General features: G+C 37.5%; 1 protein-coding gene across 7 annotated transcripts in view; it reads left to right on the forward strand.

The window, feature by feature from the left end:
* LOC112139758 (neurexin-2) overlaps positions 1 to 23,695 on the forward strand; it is a 165,670-nt gene that overhangs the window by 93,879 nt on the left and 48,096 nt on the right. The gene's annotated exons all lie outside the window — the stretch shown is intronic.

Below are 23,695 nucleotides of genomic sequence, written 5' to 3' on the forward strand. Positions count from 1 at the left end.
TCTTCTGTGGTTTCACAGGAACATTGCCAGAACAATCTCAATACTTTACAGTTTGTGAGTAAATCCACTTCTTTTTGAATAAATCTATATTGAAAGATAAAAAGTTCAAACATTTAAAGGAAAAGTTTTTTTTTATTATTATTATTTGTGTGGCACCTACCGAGGTGACCAGGTGTAGTAACACCCATAGAAAATGACTAACTTCCAGCTCCACCCAAATTAAGTCAATTCCGTCTCCATGTTTTCATGAGATGTGCAACGCCATTTTGGAGCCAGATGACTTTATTTAGTAGTGATTGATCCAAATTGGTCTGAGTCATTGTTTTTTGTTAACCACTCTCAACAATCAAGAGTAAGCTTGTTCGAAGGCCACATTCCTACCTCTTGAAAGACCCCTCCCGCTGGTTCCAAGAGGCCAAAACCCCATTGACTTCTGCTGAGTAATACACTGGTATTACTAAGTCATTTTATTTGTCAGAATAACCATTTTCACTCTAATAACTTTTTTTTAGCGTGTTCTTGCTTATTTCATCAAATTAGTGCAAGTTAATTCAATTCAGTTCAACTTTATTTATATAGCTCAATATTACAACTTGGTAGTTTCAAAGGGTTTCACACCAGTAATTGTTCAAAAACAAAAAATCGCTCATAAAATATACCTGATTGCTAAACTAAAATAAATAGAAATAAACAAAAAAACTGACTAAACTAGAGTGGGCATCCCTGTCTTTAGTCTCTCTTTCTCTGTTGGGAAAAGCTCCTACAAAAAACAGATTCTGGGGAAAAAAAAGGAGAAACCTTAGGGATGTCCACATGAAAGAAGGATCCTCTGTCCGGATGGACAGGTGATTTAAAGAAGAATTAGCTTAACTAACTCTATAACTACATGTTTAAATAGTGTACCAAATGGCTTTCATGCGGATGGAACTGGGGGACAGCTGGGGCACAAGTTGAGCCAGAGGCGTGGTCCACAACCAAGGATAGGAGCCCAGACAATCCTTCATCCAGATGGAACAGGGGGATTGCTGGGGGCCCGAGTCAAGCCAGAGGCGAGGACCACGGCCAAGGACAGGAGCACCGACGATCCTTCATCCAGATGGAACTGGGGGACAGCTGGGGAGATGAGACGAGCCAGAGGCGCGGTCCACAGCCAAGGACAGAACCACAGAGGATACTTCATCTAGATGGAACTGGGGGACTGTTGGGGGACGAGATGAGCCAGAGGCAAGGTTCACGGCCAAGGACAGGAGCATAGACAATCCTTCATCCAGATGGAACTGGGGGACAGCTGGGGAGATGAGACAAGCCAGAGGCGAAGTCCACGGCCAAAGACAGAAGCACAGAGGATCCTTCATCTAGATGGAACTGGGGGAATGTTGGGGGACGAGATGAGCCAGAGGCAAGGTCCATGGCAAGGACAGAAGCATAGACAAGCCACCTGAGATCTGGATCTCTCCCACTCCCATAGAGGGGACTAGGAAAGAGGGACAACACATGAATTGCACTGCACCAAACAGAAGCATGGAGAACTAAATGTCCTTTCGTTCTTCAAGTAATAAACTGACCAATCAGATGCCTCCATGAAAGTGGGTGGTCTTGCGTCAAATGTTCAAAATGTTTGATTGAGTAACCTGTTTTCAGTAGTAGGGGTGTGGACTTCCAACCAGTTTCTCCCTCATTGGCGAGAGTGCCAAAAGAAATTATGACTCAGACTGACTCGGACCAATCCCAGCTTACTGACGGTATCTGGTTCCAACATGGCAGTGTCTATTTCGAAAATTTTTTGACTGAATTGACTTCATTTGGTTGGAACCAGAAGTCAGCTATTTTCATTGAGTGATGTCACATTCACACTATCCAGTTCTTATGTACAGTCAATCACATCCACATGAATCACCCAAGTTCATGTTTTAGACAGTTTTACCCCATGTTCCTTCAAAACGAAGCCCTGTGTAAAACGGTCTTCTTAAAAAAGCGTTTCAAATTACTGCTAAATGGGTTTTTTCAGCATCAGTTCCAGTTTCATGGGAATGGTCTTCCGACATCCTCTCTCTTTGCTGCTGGAGGACTCTCAATCATGTTGGCGGTAAATGGCATGGTTGGCCAACATCAAAGGTCAAACCAATACATCAGTCTTACTCGGCAGAAATAACAAGCCTCATGCTTCACAGTGAACCATCGTCGAAGTCATTAAAACAAAGGGAAATGTGACTGTAATGTTAACGCACAGGCAGGACAGAGTCTGCCGAGCATCGATGTCTGCTGATAAAAATCTGTCTTCTTCCTGGTTCGTCTCGCCGACTAGAAGGTGGAGAGACCAGTCCTCCTGACCTTTGTCCGAAAGGTCAAGCACAGATTCCATCACACGAGTATTTGACTGAACATTAGGTCAGATACAGCCCAGATGTCTAATATTAGCGGATCTCAGTCTGGGTGTATTTATATTCATATACAGGAATGAGTTCACTAAGCTGGAAAGAATTTGTGCTCATTAACTCCATGTCATTGTTCGATCACCAGAAACATCTGAAATGACGTTCGGTTCTCAGCTCTCATCTCTTTTTCTGGAGATAGTAGTTTGGGAATATTTACTGCGTTTGCCACTAAAACTAATATTCCACTTTAAAAAAATACCACAGGTCATGAGCAAAAACAGGATCGTAAAACCAAATTGAACTTAAATTTAGCGCCAAACTGTTGGGGTAGATTTACAAACTCCCATGAAATGACACCAAGCGATAAACTTAGTTTATGATCTTCATGATCTTTCTTTTATGGTCGTTGTCCTTCCTATCAATCTCAGCCCCGTCAGTCAACATGCTTGGAGGCCAGCGCTCTACAATAAATAAAAACGTGCAATTTCACCTGACATGGCTTAATATAACTGCAGACGGGAACCAGGAAACTGCAAGTCGATATTTCCTGTGAATTTTATTTTAAACCCGGCCTGCTCTCACCAGGCTTCTGCACACAGTATTTACCAAACACTAGTATCAGCCGGACAGTTTTTATAGCCTACAGCAGTCCTTACATGCAAAGACCATACTGTTCACAGTTTTTCTTTTTTACCGTCTCTGAGCAAACATTTGCCCTCACCACATACTCAAAAACTCACCTAAATTTGTACTCAACTAGTAAAATGAATTTGTGACATAGTGAACAATCCCCACCCAAAAAACTATGACATCACAGTAGGAGAAACCATTAAAAAAATAAATAGGGTCAAAGTTTCTCGAAATTCAAAATTAACCAGAACCAAAACCTTTGGGTCTGGAATGTCTAAAGGCAGTTTTGATATATTATGGGATGGCCACAGGGCCACACTTTGACATTTTGTGGGAAGGGTGTGAAATTTGGCAGTTTTCCCACAATATTTGAAAAGAAAACTTGAAAATCAAGTCAACAAATATTCAAGAATTCAATGATTCAATGGTTGATTTTGTCAAACCAGGAGACGAATGAATGTCACTGGCACGAGATTGGATCAGGTCCTGGTCCTTAACTTCCTTAACTTTATAACTTAAAATAGTTTTTGCACGGTGGTGAAACTCACATTAAGCAAACAGAGTTTCTTTGTACATGTTTCCAAACGGGAACAGAAACACTGAAATGTTATTTATTTAAAGAAACTACAATTGTTTTCTTTAACATTCAAAATTCAACTGTTAATGTATTATTTATATATATATATATATATATATATATATATATATATATATATTTATATATATGTATAATTTTTTCTGTATTTTTTAATAGAAATTTCACTTTATTATTTCCGTTAGCAGGATAAGTCAGTAATTTTAAAAGAAGAGAGAAAATAAATGTTTTAGATCTCAATGGAAAGTTACCATCCTTTCTTCTGGCATGTTGTGATGTCATAAATCCAAACAGCAGGTGGTTTCTATTTATTTACATTTGTAATTCAAATTACAAAGTAGTAATAGATATTTTGTTATTTTTGATTCAATGTTCAGTCTTGAGCTTCATTTTATTTTGACTTTTAGAATACTTCTATTTAGTGAATATATTTTCTTTATTTTAATATCTTTTGAAACAAAAATGCTAAAATCTACTACTTTAAAGCCAAAAAAACCTTTTATATTATTTTATGTTTTAAATCCAATATCTAACTTGCATTGTCAGTTATAGGCTCCTTTATTAGTGAAGTGCAGGCACTGGAGTACTTGGGGCCATATAATGTTACAGTTTTTATAATACATTTTTTTGTTTGTTATTTCTAACACGATTAATTTAAACCTGAATTAAATGTGCGTTTCTCACCATTTTTCTGGATCTTTGTGTTACTCTTCTTAAAATGTCTTCAACATGGAGACCCCCGGCGTTCCATAAGTGACCGCGTTTGACTGCAGGCTTCACTCTCCACTGCCACATTATGAACATATAATAAGGTGTGGGGGTTGTGCCTCTGACTGACAGAGCTTAAAGGCTCATTAAAGTTTTCCACAGATTCTTCAGCCTTTCGCTAAAATAAAAATAACAGAAACACGGCACAGGTCGGTTTCCGCGGAGCACTGCAGTTTTTACAGCCCCCAGCCACCATTGGAAGCTCTGACAACAGACATGGGGGGGGAGAAAAAAACGGCAAACACTTGAGGGAACAACTCTCCAGTTGACTCATTTTAGCTTTTGTCCTTGCCGTCTCTCACATTAAGATGTGCTTGTTGCTTTTGTGATGCAATTCAAGGTTTTTTTTCTGAGAAGAAGCAGCAGTTTTCAAGGAAAATGTGTGATAACGTGAGGCACTTAAGTAAACATTGATAATAATTCATGTAATATGATTATTTTCACATCAGTGGTGGCAGTTGTTAAGGGAGGGATGCTGATAATCTGACCGGATTACTTTTTTTCTTTTAAATTCACTGCCTTTCATCCGGACGTACAGAATGCCCAAGAAGTTTTAATGCTCTGTAATAAGCTGTCAAGGAAGTTAAGCGACTGCACTTAAACTGATGATCATCCACTTTCCATAAGATGAGTGGATACAGCAGATTTTTATGTATCTGACCTAGTTTTTTGTTTATTCGTCTAAATAAATTATAATACTTAAGTATAGACATTGATTACTATAAAAATGATCAAATCATAGATCGCCTGTCTTGAAAAACTGCAATTGTTAGCTGTTTAAATTTCTGTAAACTATACAGTTAATAAGCTGGCAGCCTGTTATTAGTAAATTGGACCAAGATGTAATTAAAGCCTTAGTTACATCCCACATGGGTGCTGCGGGTGTTAAGATTGTCCAGGATCATGGAGAGATAAAACAAGTAGCGGCCAAGTCTTAGGCCAGCTCTAAGGACGTCATGAAAATGGAACATACCATTGTCGTATGTGTGGTAGGTGTTTAGAAGTATTTGTGATGCTAATGTAGGTTGAACACCCTTAAGACGTACAGTAGATGCTGTGGTACGGTCCCCTTTCGCCACACTCTAGTCATTAGTAAGATGTACTGGCCCCTTTAGCCTCGTTTCCACTGTGCGATCCAGTCTGGTATTTTGAGCGTTTTCATTACATAATGGATCCCTTAAGCTGGACTGAACTGTACCATTTTTGACCCTGTTGGTTGTAGGTCCATAGAAAAATGGAATGGACCAGATAGTGCAGAGCTACTGTCATCACATGATGAAACTGTTGATTATGACAATAGAAATCACCAAACCAGTGTCAACGTCTCCTAACAGCTTCCATAACATTTTTTGGCTATATTCTTCTTTGCTTTATTTATACGGAGTCATGCAGTTTAGTTTGTTGGTTTCTAATCTAATATACTAAGTGTTAAAAGCCAAGCGAAAAATAAATGAGCTGTTTTTGCTTTAGTCGTACTAATATGACGCAAAGCTATGCATTAGTCTATACCCGCATGCACCGTGACAGTCCAACTTTGAGTCCAAACGCTCACTTCAATAGCCTGAACCATTCCGAAGGCTCAGTGTATGCATGATACATTATTAGGATTCTTGTAGGCTGCCTACACAAACTACCCTCTGATTGTCCAAGTTCCTAATTTTAAAAAGTCTGGCTGCACACATGAAGCACACACTTGTCACTTGAGCAGCACTAACAGACTCCTCGCATAGTCCGCAGCATTTGAGAGTAAAAATGAACAATACGTATGACGTGTTTTATGTTTACCATGACCTGGTACAATGCTTGTAGAAAAAATGTCTATAGACATTTTCCCTCTAAGGGCTGAGCACTGAGCAGTCTATGACCTTGATATTTCCTGCGGGCCACCTGTGTACCCCGTACAGGTTTGCCCATTTTTCATCTGCAGACAACCCACATCCACCCATGAGAGCAGCTGTGACTAAAATAGATGGTATTTTAGATGGTGGACTAAAATGATGGGTTTAATATATAATTGAATTGCAGCTCCAAAAAAACAAAGTTCAGGATGAGTTCAGTTAAATAGTATTTAAAGGACTAACATTTTAATTCCATTATGTGTCCACTCTGGTCAAAAACAATGCCATTAAATTAACAAGTGTGTTCTATCATGCTGTAGTGGTGTGACACCGTGAGGTTTATTTACTTTGCACTGTTGGCTCGGCTCACAGGAGGCAGATGGGTTGAGGCACATCCAACATCACAGCAATGAAGATTTGTCCTGGAACGTTTGACAGTCTGCTGATCTGCTATAAGCATGGGATTCAAAGAAAATGCAGCTGAGACGAAACAGGGCGGTAGAAGCTGTGGGAAACACTGAACCCCACATTGCTCCTGGTGGTTATAGGTTGGTGCCAGTGTGTGAATGTGTTCATGTGTGAATGGGACTGTGACTATAAAGCAAGTTTGGCCTTCTAGGAATGTAGTAAAGTGCTATAAGTCAACGCCATTTACCAATTGCCAAATATTAGACATTGTCATTGAGTAATATCATTAAAAAGTATTTTTTAAGTTGTCCAACCAGTTGTTTTTTTGAGTTTTTTCATCTCCACGTCTATGAAGCAAAAATGGCTACAAAGTAAAATCTAACTAACGATCGGGTATATTGCTCCTCGACTTGTGCGACATCAGCTTATGTCAACGAAAACCATGTAAAATATTTCAATCAAATGCGTCTCTAAATATAAACCCCGATCTTGAGAAGCGCAAAAATCTGTAATGATGGCATATTTCGTGGAAGTAACAGCTTTAGGGTTCTAGACAAGTGCAGCTATTCCAAGCCCTGTCATGACATCAGGACAGTGTTCATCCGTAGGACATTTGCTTTTAGCAAATACTTGCTTAGAACAGCCTACAGGCTTCGACACGAATTTGTGTCAGAGTGAACTTCTAGACTTTCACTTAGACGTTTATCCTTGAAGTGCATGTTTAACCAGTATTTTGTGCCAACATTTAATCTGTCTAATACTTTGATTTCCATTAAAGGGAACGTTGCAGACTCACAGAGCGGCTCGTGTGACTGCAAACTGTTTAAGTACTGCAGCCTTAATGCTCTCATTAGCCCCAAGAACTCACATCATCTACAATCAGTAATTACCCCTCCACAAATAAACCTGCTCATTATTTAAAGCAACTGCACATTCCTTCCCTGACCTCTCGCAACTTTTGGGGTCAAGTGTCGCATTTCACAATGATTTCATGCAAGCTCATAACTCATTAGAATGCGTGCAGACACGGCCTGTGCTAAGCTAAATTTAACAGATTGGAAAACACAAGCCAAAGTGCCAGCTTCGCTCATAGATGCGATGGGTTATTTTGAGATTAGTTATGGTCCTTCATGACTCACCTTGCAGACACTGATGCTGGAGAGGAAGGTCAGTCATCTGCCAATGTTACGCTGACTAACAGAGTCGGAGGAAATGCAATTTTTCTGATCGGGAGAACAGCAGAAAAGGTATTGAACAAACAGTAAAGCTTTTTTTCTCACAAAATCAGCATGATCTTCTTTAATCTTCTTGAGAATTACACATCATTGGGTATATGTTTGAAATTCTTTATGTTTTGGTGGAATTTAGACTACAGTATAGACACATACTTGTGAATGTACTTTTACACCAGCATTAGCTTTTTTGTTATTTCATGAGTCGCATTAATGTAAATTTTTTTAATATTTTTTGCACTCTGGGAGCACTGGATTACAAGGCTCACCCTCGATAAATGGTCGGTCGTGTCATATATGAGGTGCGCCAAACTACAAGGCACCTAAAGCGGGACAAAATAGTAGGGCTGGGTTAATAAAATCAAGTAATCGATTTAAATTGATTTAAGCTTCATAAATCAATAATAGATTCATAAAAAATATAAATCGATTTAGCACTTAAGCTAAAGTCCGCCAGCTTGATGCTAACGTTTAATGGAATTTCCCATAGAATGGCTAATGCTAACGCTCGGTCGAACTAAACATACATTGCTGACTAAATGAACATCTTCATAAACTCACAGGCATGAATTTTCCAAACATTTTCAAGGAAATATTTTTTTATAGTAGTCTAAAATATTGTTTTTTCCGCATACTTTCTTCTTCTTCTGGAATAAGGTGTAATGCTATAGCACAATTGCCACCTAGTGGCTAAACTGAAACGCCCTCCAGGAGAAGCAGTACTGTTTACAATGTTAATGATCTGAAGATTTTTGTTTAAACTTCTCCTTTTGAGAATCTATGTAACACTGTATGATATTAACAATCTCATTATTTCACTAATACATTTTACAGTATGTGAACTGTATCAGATTGATATATATATTCAAATCCTATAGTTGATTTTTAATATATTTCTAAACAAATTTGTTTAAATTTGTAAACTGAAAATTTAATCAAATTGAAGAATCAAAAGAATAGAAAAAAAAAATCAGAATCAAATCGATCCAGGCTCTTGTGAATCGAATCGTTTCTGGAAATTATAATTTGTAACGATTTGTATTAAACGTTGCAAAATAATTACCGCATAGACAGAGCACTTAGATTATCCCCAGTATATTTTTACCATCATATTTTCTGTAAAGAGGTGCTTGATTCTGCCACAAAATTATTGCCATTCTTTTCATAATATAACCATATAACCATTATTGTTATTATTTTTACATACTTAAGGAGAATTCTTCTTTCACCAAGCAGATACTTTACAGCCTGTGTGCAGACGCATAATAAGTTGGAGCGCTCATTAAAGGCTTATTTTGCACCAGTGATTTAAGTGTCTTCTTTATTAAACGCCGGCTTCGCTGAAAGTAACTGACTCCATTATGTTGGGAAACTTGACTCATTGTCAGCGTTCTTACTCGCTCCTTCAAGCAGAAAGGATTCATTGTATGATAGAGTTTTCCCAATTACCTGAAGAAGCCCTCCCTCCTCCTCCACCACCTCCTCCACACACCCCGCCTCAGTAATGATTGAAGAAATGCATCAACGCACCAACTTCCATCGTGCAGCGCCGTTCGAAACACATAAAAGATGTTTAAAGAAACTGACACAAACAGGTCAAATGTCAAAATGATTTTTTAATATTTGCATAAAATATATGAAAAATATTTATTTATCTAAAACAATAGCGGCTCCGAGATTACTGAACAAACCTGCTTCTGGCTGGATAGCAAAGTATGAGAAATAATAGAAGATTGGTTTGTTTTTTGCTAAATTCTATTAGATACGTGAGTGTTCACCTTAGGCTGTAAATTCTAGCTCCGCTCATCCATTTATGAGCCTCTTTCCTTATCCCACTAGAATGTACAGAGGAGTAATTAGAGGAAATATAAACTGATATCGAAGTTTTTCTTTTGAATGTCCTAGGGGAATTGACAGCTGGCAGCCTCATTTCATTATAGGTAGAAGGATGACCAGCGTTTCAGCATTGAGAATAAAAAACAAGACGCTGCAAGATTCCCTTGAAAGTGTTTTGGGAGGGCTGTATATCAGCCTGAAACAGGCATGGTGTGATGACCGATTTCAATAGCCACAGGCGGATTCAGACCCCAGAATAACAAGATTAGACTCGAGCATCTGCAGCAAGGGCAGAGTTTTATCCATCTGCATGAGGGTGGAGAGTTTATTTCAAGATAGCATTCTTTTTGAAATGGAATATTTTGAAAATAATAGCTCCAAAGACAGTTATTTGATGCTTTTCTAAAGTCGCCTGCCTCAAAATAAATGCATAACAAGCCAGCAGGTTAAGTAACTAAGAGCACATATAATTATGATAATAAATGTGGTAACAAGAGGCAGAGGTGCTTCTGCACACAAAGAGAGCAGTGGGAGTACAGACAGAAAAGAGTCTGTCTCACATGCAGTCAGTGTTTCTGTTCACTCTCCCATGTCCGGGATGGTGTCGGTTTCAGTCTCTGGGGTGCTATTCAGTTTGGTGACAAACACCACGCAAGACTTGATTACCAAGTGGTCAGTCCCCACCGTGCGCTGACTGTCCCTCTGTGCCCCTGCCCCCCCTTCCCACGGGGGACGTGCCGGGTTTCAGTCGAGGCTAAAACCGCCGAGCAGCTGAGCTTCACATAAATGCCGCTCTATGCTGCTCCGGGGGGGGACGTCCGGGGCTTCCGAGTCGCTCCTGCAGGGGTTGTTTGAGAGGAGAAAGGTTACATTTAGTTTACATCATAAAGCCTACACACTGGCGTAGAGGGCTTCAGATACAGAGCCTTCCTCTATCTGGCTTGATCTCTGATTTTCTGACGCCGCCGTTAACGCTGGCAGACACGGTGACACACTCACTTATACATCAGTCCCTCGCTGTTCCGCTCACAAAGTCCCATTCCTGCTCTGTTTGGAGCTAGGTTAAATAATATGCGTGCACCAGCTTTGTACTACAGTGTTTGTTCATTTTTGGTTTGAAGATTCATTTGCATCCTGCAGCCTTCAGCAACTGCTTTGCAAATGTTGCTGCTCAGGTTACACACAGTAAATCATCTTTGTTCAAATTATATCAAAATGTTATGTATTTCTTCATATTTGAAGCACCCCGACCAAGCTTTTGTTGTCTTTCAGAGTAAACTATATCCATGTATGATCATATATTACCTTTGGGACACTAAAAACGAATTATTTACTAAATAGGAGTAATTTTTGTGAGTTTTCTAAAATGATTTGATCTTTTAGGCTCCGCCTTTTCCTCCTTGAGGGTGTCGCCCATTTCATGACATCATCCTAGATCAGCGCCAGCATATTACCCAGAAAAAAAAGGAAAATAAAAATATTGATGTACATACAGTGCAACATGACATTTTACCCCCAAAATTTGGCACAGACATAATGGTGATGGCTAATGGGTTCATTTTGTGGTGAAATTTGTTCAAAAATGCAGACAACACCAGATGAACATTCCAGGATTTATTGAAATGATGAGAACATTTTGCCGAATAGCACTGGGTCTGAACATTTCTTTTCTCTTTGAAGCATCATCGATCTCTGTATCAAAAATCCTTTTCGCTTCAATGCAGATCATTGTCTTGGAGACACGCACTCCTTTCCATCTATGCTCAATAATCCAAACCAGTTTACCCAATTCGTCGCTTGCTTTTTCCACCAGGAAACAGTCTGCTCCTGTTATCATGCTTGCGCCATTCTCGGATACGTTCAAGATCCATCCTGGAGAAAGTGTTTCTTTTAACCCAGGGGGTGGAGCAGACTCTTCCGGGAGGGGGCGGTTCTCAACTTATGATGTAAGCATGTGAGAACCTGCTCGTTTTCGTGGGTATGGGAGGGGCTGCTGTTGAGAGCGCATGTTTTTAGAGGATTATTCAGGAAGGTGTGAACGGATCAAAATACCGCTTTGGGGTTGTTGAATGAACAGTATAAAACACTTAAAAGCTCAAAAAGGTAATTCTGCATGGTATAACAGGAGGCAGGGATTGGGATTTCCTTAAAAAGGACCTAAAACCCTACGCTTTGAGCACCAGCCCCTTCCAATCCACGAAAATGTCCTCACATTCCTACATATGACCATTTTTTTTGTGGGAAAAACACGAAGGCCGCCTCTAGGTTGACGTCATGAAATGGGGGACATCTACAAGGAGTGAAAGGCGGAACCTTAGATATCGAATCGTTTTACTTCCGGGTATGAAAAGAGCTCACAAAAATAACTCGTGTTTCATAAATAATGTGTTCTTTAGAGTGCCAAAGTTAATATATGATCATATATATGGATATAGTTTACTATGAAAGGTTTATCAGAAGCATAATATAGGCCCTTCAAAGACCCACTCTGATGAAAATTGTGTTTTTAACATGTTTTTGCATCATTTTACTGATAATGAAGGACATATGTAAAGAAAATTAAACTTAAAATTGTATTTCTGAGTATTTTTTATTCAAATCGTGAATCAGGAACAGACTAAAATATGCTGAGTGGGCACAAAGTTCCTCAGCAACGTGGAGGGAAAGGGGGCAGGGTTGCACCAACAGTCCCGCCTACATTTTAGAGATGAATTTCTAATGAACTCCTGCTGCTCTACAGAGACTATGTCCTAGAAATGACAACTTTGAAAAAAATATTTTGGCTAAAAACGGCTTTATTATAATTAGGAGACCACTGGGAATGCCAATGCAATAGTTAACAAAGATAATCGGAGTGGAACTTGAAGCAATTGTCATTTATCTCTCAAGCAGCAGCATCCCACGAGTCATTTGTCTCACGTTCGGCTTGATGTTCTCTGAAAATCCTGTTCTGAACACCTATAGTGTGAGGAAAAAAAGACTGATTCTTTCAGAGGTTAAAGATGGAGGAAAGTTTATCGCTCTGTAAGAGACTGCACTGAAGTTACAACAAGAAACTGCAGAGAATTTATCATAACATTTCATCATCCGCCGTGCATAATGCCATTTTTAAATATTCCGATGAACACAAAGGAACTTCTGTGTACACGAGATAGGACTACACAGAAATACTGAATGGATGTGATGTTCGAGCCCTTAGGGGCCCGTGCGTTAACAAAAATAAAATTATTCAGGAGTGGAAATCAGTGTGAGGGCGCAGAGCGTCTGTAAAAGCCACTGTCACTGAGAGCGGTTTGCTGCTGCAGTCTAAACTGCAGTTTAACCTTTTCACCGAAAGGAAACTTAAAATTAAAAGAACAACTATGTTGACAACAGGAGGAATTAAAGCCAGGCTTTTGGGAGTGAAATAAAGACTCAGTATACAGAATAACAACTGCAGTCTCTGATGATGTTGCAGTTCTGAACAGATATGAAACAGCCACATTTATATATATAAAGTTAGGATTTAAAAAAGAAAAAACATTTTAAACGTAAGTAGTTTGGGGCCTTTTTAAATGTTTAACTACTTTACAATTCGCTCGAATAATTTACATTTACATTAAATTAGCTTTTTAGGGCAATACACTTTTTTCATTATATAAAACAATAATTACCAAAAACTGTTCAAAAACCTCAATTCCAAATGTTGTCATTTCTTAACAGTGAAAATCACAAAAATTGAGATCATTTTTTTTGTGTTTAATAAAGATTAAAAGAGTATGAATAAAAGAAAAATGCATAAATACAAAAACAAAACAATGAACTCCTCTAAAATCTAAATAAAATGTTCAGATTTATTCCAAGTGGTACAACAATAATTTGTTTTAAACCTAAAATACCTAAGATAGTGACATTTTTGAAAGATTTATATTAAATTTTGAATAAAAACTATCTGTCTGCCTCATTCTTTCATCATTGTGAACAACCAATGTCAAACACACTGTTGAGTGCAGAGGCTACTAAGGGTAACGAAAATGTTGGTCATCTCTCAATCCATGAATCATTTCTTTAGTATTCAATTTTATTCAGAAATTGTGACGATTCTCCAGTTTATTCCAACAACTATCTTGTTAAAACATTTTTAGTTATTGCAAAAAAAACCAAACAAAAAAAACCTTCTTCATCTTTTTATTCTATATAATATCAGTCGGTCAATATTTGTGTTAAATTGCAGTTTTAATCTTAAATTATTTTATAAATGTCCTCCATCTTGATAAAAATGCTAAATTTGAAAATTAAAAAAATGAAAAATGTTACGAGAACATGCTAAAAATACAATTTTCATTAACGTTGTTTGATAGTTTTTTTTCATGGAAATGTACGCACATGTTAAGCTCCTGTTATACAGTAAAAACAGAATAAAACAAGTTTAAAGTATTTTTTCACATCTAAATTAACTTTTAAGTGTTTTAGTCAGACTAATAAAGTTCCTGTAAAGCTTGCTAGCATAATGCTAAAATGTTAGCAACAACGTATTAGCACTACAACCATTATTGCTGAACTTGCTAAGCTTAAACCTTAATAATTAACAATTCCAAAAGTACAACTTGTATAAATTGAGAATTAACACCAAAGTTTGTTAACTAAATTTTAGCATAATCAAGTTAAAAAGTGTACCGCAATAATAGTAGCATACAATAGTGAGCAAAGAAAAAACATGTAAAAAAAATAAAATTTGGGTTACTGTATTTTTTTATTCTGCTTCTGTTGTTTGTACAGTGTTCAAATTGTATGCGGATATAAATGTTGATGTAAAATTGATGACAACATTTTGTTTAATCAAACAACAAAAGGTTTCTGCCCCAATGTTCTTATGTCATAGTGCCTGTAACAACAGCATTGCTCAACAGTATGAAATCAGGTCAGGAAAATACATGTGAACTATCAACCAGTTTTGGAAACTAATATTTTTACATGCTTTATAATATCTGGGAAACCTGGGAAACTATTTTGAACTTGGTTCGCTTCCTTATGCCAGATCTTGACCTTGAGCTTAGCATGTGTGTCGTGGATATTATGCAAGGCAGCAGAATAATGAATCTTTGATGATGACAGTTCAACATGATAACCAGCAGATGTTTCGGCAGAGCGTTTGGATGAGAATCCCTGCCTCCCCTTAACTAGAAAAAAACAGGCACCATACTGAAACTTTAGATGGAGCACAGCTGCCACTGCAGAGGGCTTGGAGACGAGGATGAGGGAGCTCACGTCTCGTTGGCAGCATGTAGGTTCTTATCTGTTAACGTGGGAGCCGGAGTGAAAATGATAATTTCGGAGACACGTCAAACACGCTAAGCAGCTGGTGTGAGTGCCTTAGATCATAACCTCTTGCGGTGATGCAACAGCATGGTAAACACGCTCCTGTCCTAATTTAACATCAAGCCTCTTGACGGGAATTTGCTTAAACTAAATTCAAACTAAGTGCAAGTATATTTCACCTAGTACTTTTAGTACGATATGATATTTCATTAAGAGTGAAAGGAACTTCTCTCGATCTTTGTTGTTGGTTTTGATCACAGTTTTCACAACATTACAAGGTCTTCAAGAACTGTGCAGCAGATCATTAGAAAGCATAGATTCTCATTCAGAGATTTAGTGGCTGGTGAACTAAAACTGTCCTTGAGTTTTTTATCTGTAAAATGAATAAATGACTCTATCATGATTAAAAAGCGCAATGAAATAAAAGTTTAGTCAATCATTCTCATGCATTATCAATTCAAAACCTTTAAATAACGTATTAGAGTCGGGTGGCGTCTATCCTAGCGGTTATAGGGGAAAAGACTTTATGCATTCTGAATGATTCTCTATGAGTGATTTAGAATCAAGTCAACCTAAAACAAAAGGAAACAAGGAATTTTAGGAAACTTGAGTCAAAACACATCCATGCATTGTCAGCTGTATACCGCATTTGTCTAATTTTGGTCGCACGGTTTGCCAAAACCCATTCCAGCAGTCTTTAGGTTGAAGTTGGTTTTACTCTAGCTGGGAAAAGCCACAATTGATAAAACAAGGACACTCCAAATAAATGAGAACACAGTTGCCATTAAGTGCATTAAGCTTATTGAATTCCCAAAAGAGATAGATACGAGTACTTGCTCTATATTGGGCAACTCGCAGTGTAATTTAGCACAAAAGCAGGAGAGCTGCATGAAGATCAGGGGTCTGAAACAGGAGCTAACGGTGCTATCAACCTGTTGCTAAAGACTTTTCTGATGGCCAGATTCAACGACAACAGCAAATGCAAAGTTTTGAGCTAAAGCAAGCTGAAACATCACAAACCAAATACAAATCTATCATCAAAAAATCGTAGACATGCAGAAGATATTGCTTAGTCGGCATTGAACTTCCATTTTAAGGTGGGGGCCGCAAGATATTGTCTCAAATGGCCCGCAGGCCGCCAGTTTGAGACCCCTGTTTTAGAGTGTTTTTCTATTCTAAAGAATAGATTAGATTAAAAATTAGTCTGAGGAAGATCTGAATAGAAGAGACTATGATCAGGAGTTATTTAAAAGTGTGTAGAAAAATCCCCAAATTCTAGCTAATACTTTAGTTTTTAGAAGCAAGACCCTTCACGGTACTCCCTAACTGTGTAGCCACAAGGGGGCCCAAGTGTACCGGTCCCCAGCCCGAATTAGATACAGGGTTGTGTCAGGAAGGGTAAAAATCTCTATGAAACCAGGTGTGTGAACCAGTTAAAGCTGTTTCTGTAGCGACCCCTAATGAGATACGCCAAAAGGTGAACAAGGACATTCATTAAAAATACTGAAGAATGTATCATCAACGTTCTTAAGATGAGTGAAAAATTGATATTTTAAAAGAGTTATTGTGTTTTAACAGAAACATAAGGACTGGTGGATCATAGAAATCTGAACGTGTGAGTAGTATATAGACTCTTAGTGGTTTGTCCTTCATGAGTGGAAGTGGTGAAGGACTTTAGATCACTGGATCTCTAGTGGGACGTAGCATTTCAAACTGAGCTTGTCTGAAGAAGAAAGGACAGGAACGATTGCACTTCTTGAGAAACATGTTTTTCTATTGATTGCAGCCAGATCTTACACATCGTCTATTGGTTTTCAGCAAAGAGGGCAGATTTGTATGTACTCATCTGTTGGGGCAGCAGCATCAAAGCCCGTGAATCAATGGCAGTGGCCGTGCCTGATGAAACAGGCTGTCTCTGTGCTGGGAAAGACCTCGCCAACCATATTTTCTAGACACGAATTAATGATTCAAACTAAAACTCAGTTTCTTAAGGAACTATCCATGATTCTACAAAGCAAACAATGTAAAATGCATACATTTGATTTGTGGCAGTGCTTTATTACATTTTTAACTTTTTTATGAAACATACAGCATTAGTGCAGGTTGTTTGCAGTAAAAGTTACCATGACCGTGTCATCTTTATGTGTAGATCTTTACTTTTGCTCTGTGCCTCCAGACTCCTTGACTTGTTGTAATGACTCTAAGGTACCAAGGTGTTAACGGTTCATATTTTGGATGTTTATCCATTCCTTTTTGTCAAGAAGTCCCCAACCTGCATGTTATATCATCCAAATACTTTTTATGTGAAATTTCTATGGGACTATCACGTTAACCCTTTAATACTGGACGTATTACCAGAGACATGCAATTAACTCAATTTCATAGGATTTGATCAATTTTGCGCACTCAACATTAGTAAAGCCTTTCTGTGCATTGGTATCCTCTGACTTATGTTGGTTGTTTAAAAACCTAACAAATACTACTGCTTTTCTCCACTTCAGAATCTGTTTGATTCACATTAATTACATAAACTGTTGAAGAGTTAAGGTAGTCCAAATATCAGCACTGGAGCCACTAACTAACCAACTACACCCTGTACTCTCCAGTTTACTGACCCTCTCTACAGACAGGCAGACTGTGGCACTTTCATTAACATACTGTAGATTTTCTCTAAAGGGGAAATTGACACATAAATTCTAGTTGTTTAGTACTAGTTTGTAGAAGGCCTGACTACAAGTCAGTTTCATTCACTTTTAGTTTTGTATCTTCCTTTTCAAGCAGTTCCTAGATTGGTTGGACTGGTTTTACAAATAGACAAGCTTTGGTTCATGTTCCTTTCATTTATTTATGGAGAGAAAATAGACTCACTGGATTTGTGTTTGAGTAAATCTTGATTTGTAACTCATATAATACATTTTGTGTGTAACTTGCCATTGTGCATCCACATATACACTTGAATATCAAAAACTCCCAGATATGAAATACAATTTATGTTCACCCCACTTAAAATTAAACCATCTTAAAACTAACTACCAATTCCTACACATATAAATATTTAAATAGTACACACCCATCAACTATACATAGACTAAACCACATTTACGCACAGATCAATTCAATGGGTCGTGAGACTCCTTTTTCAATCTAAGTTCAAAAACTCCAATGACCCGGCATTCTAGTAGCACTTAAACGCATCATCTACACACACGTTTTAGCTGACATTAGTCAGATTCTACCAAAAAATAAAGTGTCAGCATCTTTTCAAACTTTGTTTTGATCTTATATTTATGTCTGGTATCATTTTTTCCAGATTTCACATTAGATTTAAATTCCTTACGATGAGTCACAAATTCACACCAAGTAAAGGCACAGTCAATCAAAGTTACCGGGGTTGGTTTGCTTCAACCTGCACACTATACATAACTCAGGATGTATTTTTATATAAGATGGATACGTATTTTTGAAGTGACATCTGTTTCCACAGCAACTGGCTGCTGTCATGAACAGCTGGAACGTCACTTCTGTTAAAAGCCAATGTCTCAATCCCTTAGTTTCCCCAGCACGCTATTGTCACCTATTAGAAACCCACAGCTCATGAAAAATGTGTTTAGAGCAGATGAGTTTATGGAGAAATGGCACAACAAGATCCAAAAACAGCAGAGATGATGCATATGGCCTCAAAAAACAATGTAAGCAGTTGGTTCCTTTTCTCTGCAAGATGTAACTGCTGCAATCGCTCAAGACCTTTCAAGCTTGACATGTGGTAATTGACACAACTGCCATAATTCTATACAATTATACGAGTTCTATCCCCTCTGGTCATTATTACCATGGCATTAGTCTGTTCCAGCTGCCAAAGGTTAAAGGCAGATTCTTCGCTGAGAACTCAGTTTAACGCCTAATCCTCACTATACTCTGTGTACTAGTGCCTTATTACCCAGTTATTAACCATTTCATTTAATGAATATGTGTGTTAATACGTAGTTAATTAGGTGCGCCTGATGTTTTCCTATTGATTTGTTATCTTTAACACTTTGGTTTAGGGACAAAATCTGCAGATCTATTTTTTAACTGACTCTAATGCTTCATTCAAGCGTCTTATGAAAACAAGCAGATTATTTAAATCATTTAGTCCCAAATGTCCTGTGGTTGACATCAATGTACCGCATTCACCAGCATTTCTGTTTGGATGTTTTTAAATTAGCTCCAAACAAACTTTCAAAGAGAAATCCGTTATAATTATGGCGTGTTCTCAAAAGGTATTGATGACTCTTGAGTCTGTATAAATGAAAGTGTCTGTTGTGTCTAATTAGCATCAGAGCTCCATAGAAGCTGCTTTGCTCTTAAAGCAGGCGGCTGTTTATGTGTGTGAGATTGTGTAGGAAAGTACTGTTCTTTTTTATGTATTTTACTATGAATTTTTCTGATTACTTGACTGATTATTTGGCTAATGGGTTAGTTATTTAACTAATTGGTTGGTAATTTGACTACCGTGTTAATTATTTGGCTAATGAGTTGGTTATTTAACTAATTAATTATTTGGCTAACTTTTGATTATGTGGCTAAATGGTTTGCTATTTGGCTAGCTGGTTGGTTAATAAGCTAACTGTTTAATTATTTGGTCAGCTGGTTGGTTTAATTTAATTTTATATTTATTTGGACAGAGACAGTGCACATTCATGCACATTTCTGTAAATGTGCCAGTGTTAGCTATAAAGCTAATTTTCAACCGTAGTCCCTGGGCAAGTTGCAGCTTTGCCAGCAACAACCACCAAAAACACATAACGTCAGAAAAAAGAATGACAGCAATACAAAATTCAGTAAGAATCTAATGAGTTTGAGGGTTAAAATAGAAAATTATTTGGCTAATTGGTTAGTTAATTTGTTGACTGGTGGTTACATGGAAACTGATTGTTTGTGTAGCTATCTGGTTTGTCTTTTACCTGATTGGTTGTCTTTTTTTTTAGATAATATTTGGTTAACTGGTGGTAATTGGCTAACTGGTTATTAAGCCAGTTGGTTGATTATTTGGCTAGTTGGTTGGTTATTTGGTAAACTGGTTGTTTATGTGGCCATCTGGTTAATTATTTGGCCAATTAGCTGTTTGTTTGTTTTTTGCTAGTAGGTCAAGATTAAGTTTGGGTTTATTTGATTCATATGGTGCCTTAAAATGACCTTAGTCAAACAAAGCACCGGTTAGGTATTTTTGGCTAATTGGTCATTTTTTTAACTGGTGGTTTATTTGGCTAACCATAAGTTATTTGGCAAATTGGTTGGTTTTTAGCTATCTGGTTGGCCATTTGTTCAATTGAATGTTGTTGTTTTTTTGCTAGTAGGTTAGTTAACTATTGATTATTTAGCAAACCGGTTGGTTATTGGATAACCAAATACTCTTTGGCAAACTGGTTGGTTATTTTTTTCACTGGATGGTTATTTGGCCAATTGGTGGGCTAATTGGTTGTTTATGCCGTTAATTTTTTGTTTGTTTAGCCAAGAGTTATCTAGTTCAGATGAATATCTTACTGGTTAGTTTATTAGTTGGTGCACTGAGCTGTGTTTAGGTCTCTTTATTCTTTCAATCCTAAAGTTTTACTCATCAGAATGGTTTCAAACAATCATTTTGTGTTCAACAAAGAAGTCAACTATCATTTGTTTGTTTCTATATGTGAAACCCCTTGAAATAGTATTTGATTTTACCATTTAAAAAATAGTTACTCTCTTTTTTTTGCCAGTGGATAAAGAGGTTTAGAAATGTTCGTTGCACATCCAAGATGAATTTGTTTTTCCAATTATTTTGCTTTTCTTTTTCTTTTGGGCTGTTTTACCTCTAAAATCAGTCCAGTTTTAGCTTGTTATTGAGAATTAGGAACATTTATTGTTACACCAAAGCATACCTTTATAGGTCAGAGTTTAGAGTGTTGGTAAAGAATGGACAATGATGCAAAAACCAAATAAGTTTCCATCACAGTTCAGTTATTCAAGTGCTTTTAATGAACAGCACCCAACTGATTCTTATCTTGCTAACTCATTGGAAGTTTGGAATTTCTCACAAACTGTTTGTGGGTCTTAGTTTTAGCTCAATAATGGATGACACACCAAAACATGCTGCATTTGGGTTCATTTAGGGTTGATTGTGCCTCATTTTAAGTCTGGATTTGTCCCACCTGCTCTTCATTGTGTTGCCATTTATAACCTTTCGAGCTGCGCTACATTTTTTTTAAGGTTGGTACTGTATTTAATAATACTCGCTAATGCACCAGGGATCCTCCCGTTCATGCTTATCTTTCTTTTGCCTGTGCAAACTCGCCACTTTACCCTGCTTTTATTATGTCTCTCTAGTATTCCCTTTTCTTTATAACCTTCTTTTTCTCCCCAGCTTATCTGGCCACTGCACAACAAAGACTTCCTGAGCACAAAAATACATTTACATTTTTAGTTTTTCAAATGTTCTCCCTCTTTTTCTTCTATGTTAAATGAATAATAAATCGATGTTCCTGCTGTTGTAAAATAAACTAGTGTTTCCAAATTTTCTTAGATGTATTTCCAATGATGAATTCATAGCACTCTGATCTCATCAGATTTGATTCTTTGCTGCGCTTGTGTTTGACACAAATGAATAGCAATTGTTCTTTAGGCTGTGAAACAATAATTTATTTCTAATAAACCCTCCTCATTTTAGCTTAATACTCCCCAGGGAGCCGCCTGGGTGTGATTTTATATTCAGAATAATCTAGAGAATATCTCCTCCTTCATTTTCATGTAATTAAAGCAGCATTTGGCAAAGGTGCATGCTCACTTAGACATTCATCACTTGATAAATGTGTAATTTCATCGGTAATAAAAAAAAAAGAAAAAAATCTTAACGATCGGTTGATACCACCAGTAAGGGGTTGAGGTGCTTAAATCTTTTACAGCCAACCGGAGACCCATTTCAAGTCTCACTTTGGAGTTTGATGCTCCACTTTTGTCGTGTGAGGTTGCAACTTGAATGAACAACGTTCACAGTCATGCTTGGTTTGCATCCAGGCTTTCGTTTTTGCAGCAAGATGGCTGCCTGCCAAAGGTGTAAAAGAGGTATTGGTGGTGAGATTTTGAACTAAAAAAGGTTGCTTTGGAGAACCCTCTATGGGATTCTGTGGTTTGCATCTACAAAATAAGATTTGTTTTGTTTCTACTTGTATTTCTTGAGCTTCGATCATCCATCCAGCCTGGAGGAAGTGTTTTCTTCATGCAGCAGATTAAAAATGCAGTGATGAGCTATGGGCTGAAAGTCCTTCAGAAACTCCGTGGCTGCAGCTTTGATAATTAATTTCGCTGGTTTCTCCCAGTGTCAACTTCATCCTCTCGTATGTTAATTGGTCCCAAAATCGTCGTCAAAATTATTAACAGAGCTTATAACTTTAGGTGACTTGTCCTTGTTGCACACAGCGGTGCTTTTCAGAAAGAGGATTCATATAAAAGAGGCTGGGGAACAGAATTCATTAAGATTGGGTGAATATCTAGACTCAAATAAAACACTTTTAGAGCTTGACCTACAAGAGTAGACACATTAGAGCAGAAAGTAGCATGTTTTAGTCAAAACTTAGGTAAATCTACCGGTAATTACTTTTTCCATTTTTTTCCCCTTTAACCTTCTCTCCTAAAAATACATTTAAATAGAATTGTGTAATTATGGGATATACTGTGTGTGTTTTTAACATATTCTTGTGGCATATGCAAAGAAAATTAAGCTCAAATTTGTATTTCTGAGTATTTCTTTATTCAAATCTTTGTAAATCAAGAGCAGACGAATAAATGCAGTTTGAAAAACATCGTGTTTATTACGTCGAAAAGAAAAAAAAAACAGTGGGCGGGCCACACACTCCCTGCTCCGCCCCCTTCTGATGCTAGATCTATGCATGTTTTTTTTGTTTTTTGTCTTAGTTAGCATCTGGATCCAAACTGTGGCTTTTGTGCCAGTAATATTAGGTTGGAGGGGATGCAAGCTAGTGGGACAGCACGTAAACAGAGAGCTCTTAGCAGCAGTTAAAGGAAGCGGGTGTTTGTCCACACTCAGTGGGGAATTTCTAAGAAACTATGTCCAAAAAAAACGGAACTGAATTTTTTATTTTGGCTAAAAACAGCATAATCGTGATTAAAAGAGTACATTCTCAATAGTGAGGATTTAAATAGTTTTATCTGCTAGTCAATGGTTTTGACATTTTGGTCTTAATAGTCCAAAATATTTTTATTTTTTTTTAGTTTTTGTAAAGATAAAAAACATATTTGTCATGAAGAGTAATTAAAAAAACATATTTGTCATGAAGAGTAATTAAATTGAGCTGAACTATTAGTAAATTGTGACAAAACCTGAAGTTTAGTAGAACAAAGAAAAAGAAATTTAATAGAGTGGAACATTCTGAAGAACATAATGATGATGGATCTATTTAGGGAGCAGGAACGCTGAATTAGTCACTATAAGATTTAAAGAGAGAATGTGTTCTCTCAACATGAGGTGTGTGCTCTGACATCACAACCTCCAACAGAACGGCAGAACCTGATTAGGATTTTGGCATGTTTTTTAGTTCTATCACAAACTGAAGAACCGTGGGTTGGCACTACAGTTTAGGTCGTGTTGTGGAGTAAATATAATGTTGTAGCACAGTGGTAATTTGTGCCAACGATCCCAGATTTCTGACTGTCGAACTGTACGGCATGTCCGTTTTTTCCTGTTTT

Source organism: Oryzias melastigma, linkage group LG14, assembly GCF_002922805.2.
Source record: "Oryzias melastigma strain HK-1 linkage group LG14, ASM292280v2, whole genome shotgun sequence".
In the NCBI taxonomy this organism is placed as follows: Eukaryota; Metazoa; Chordata; class Actinopteri; order Beloniformes; family Adrianichthyidae; genus Oryzias; species Oryzias melastigma.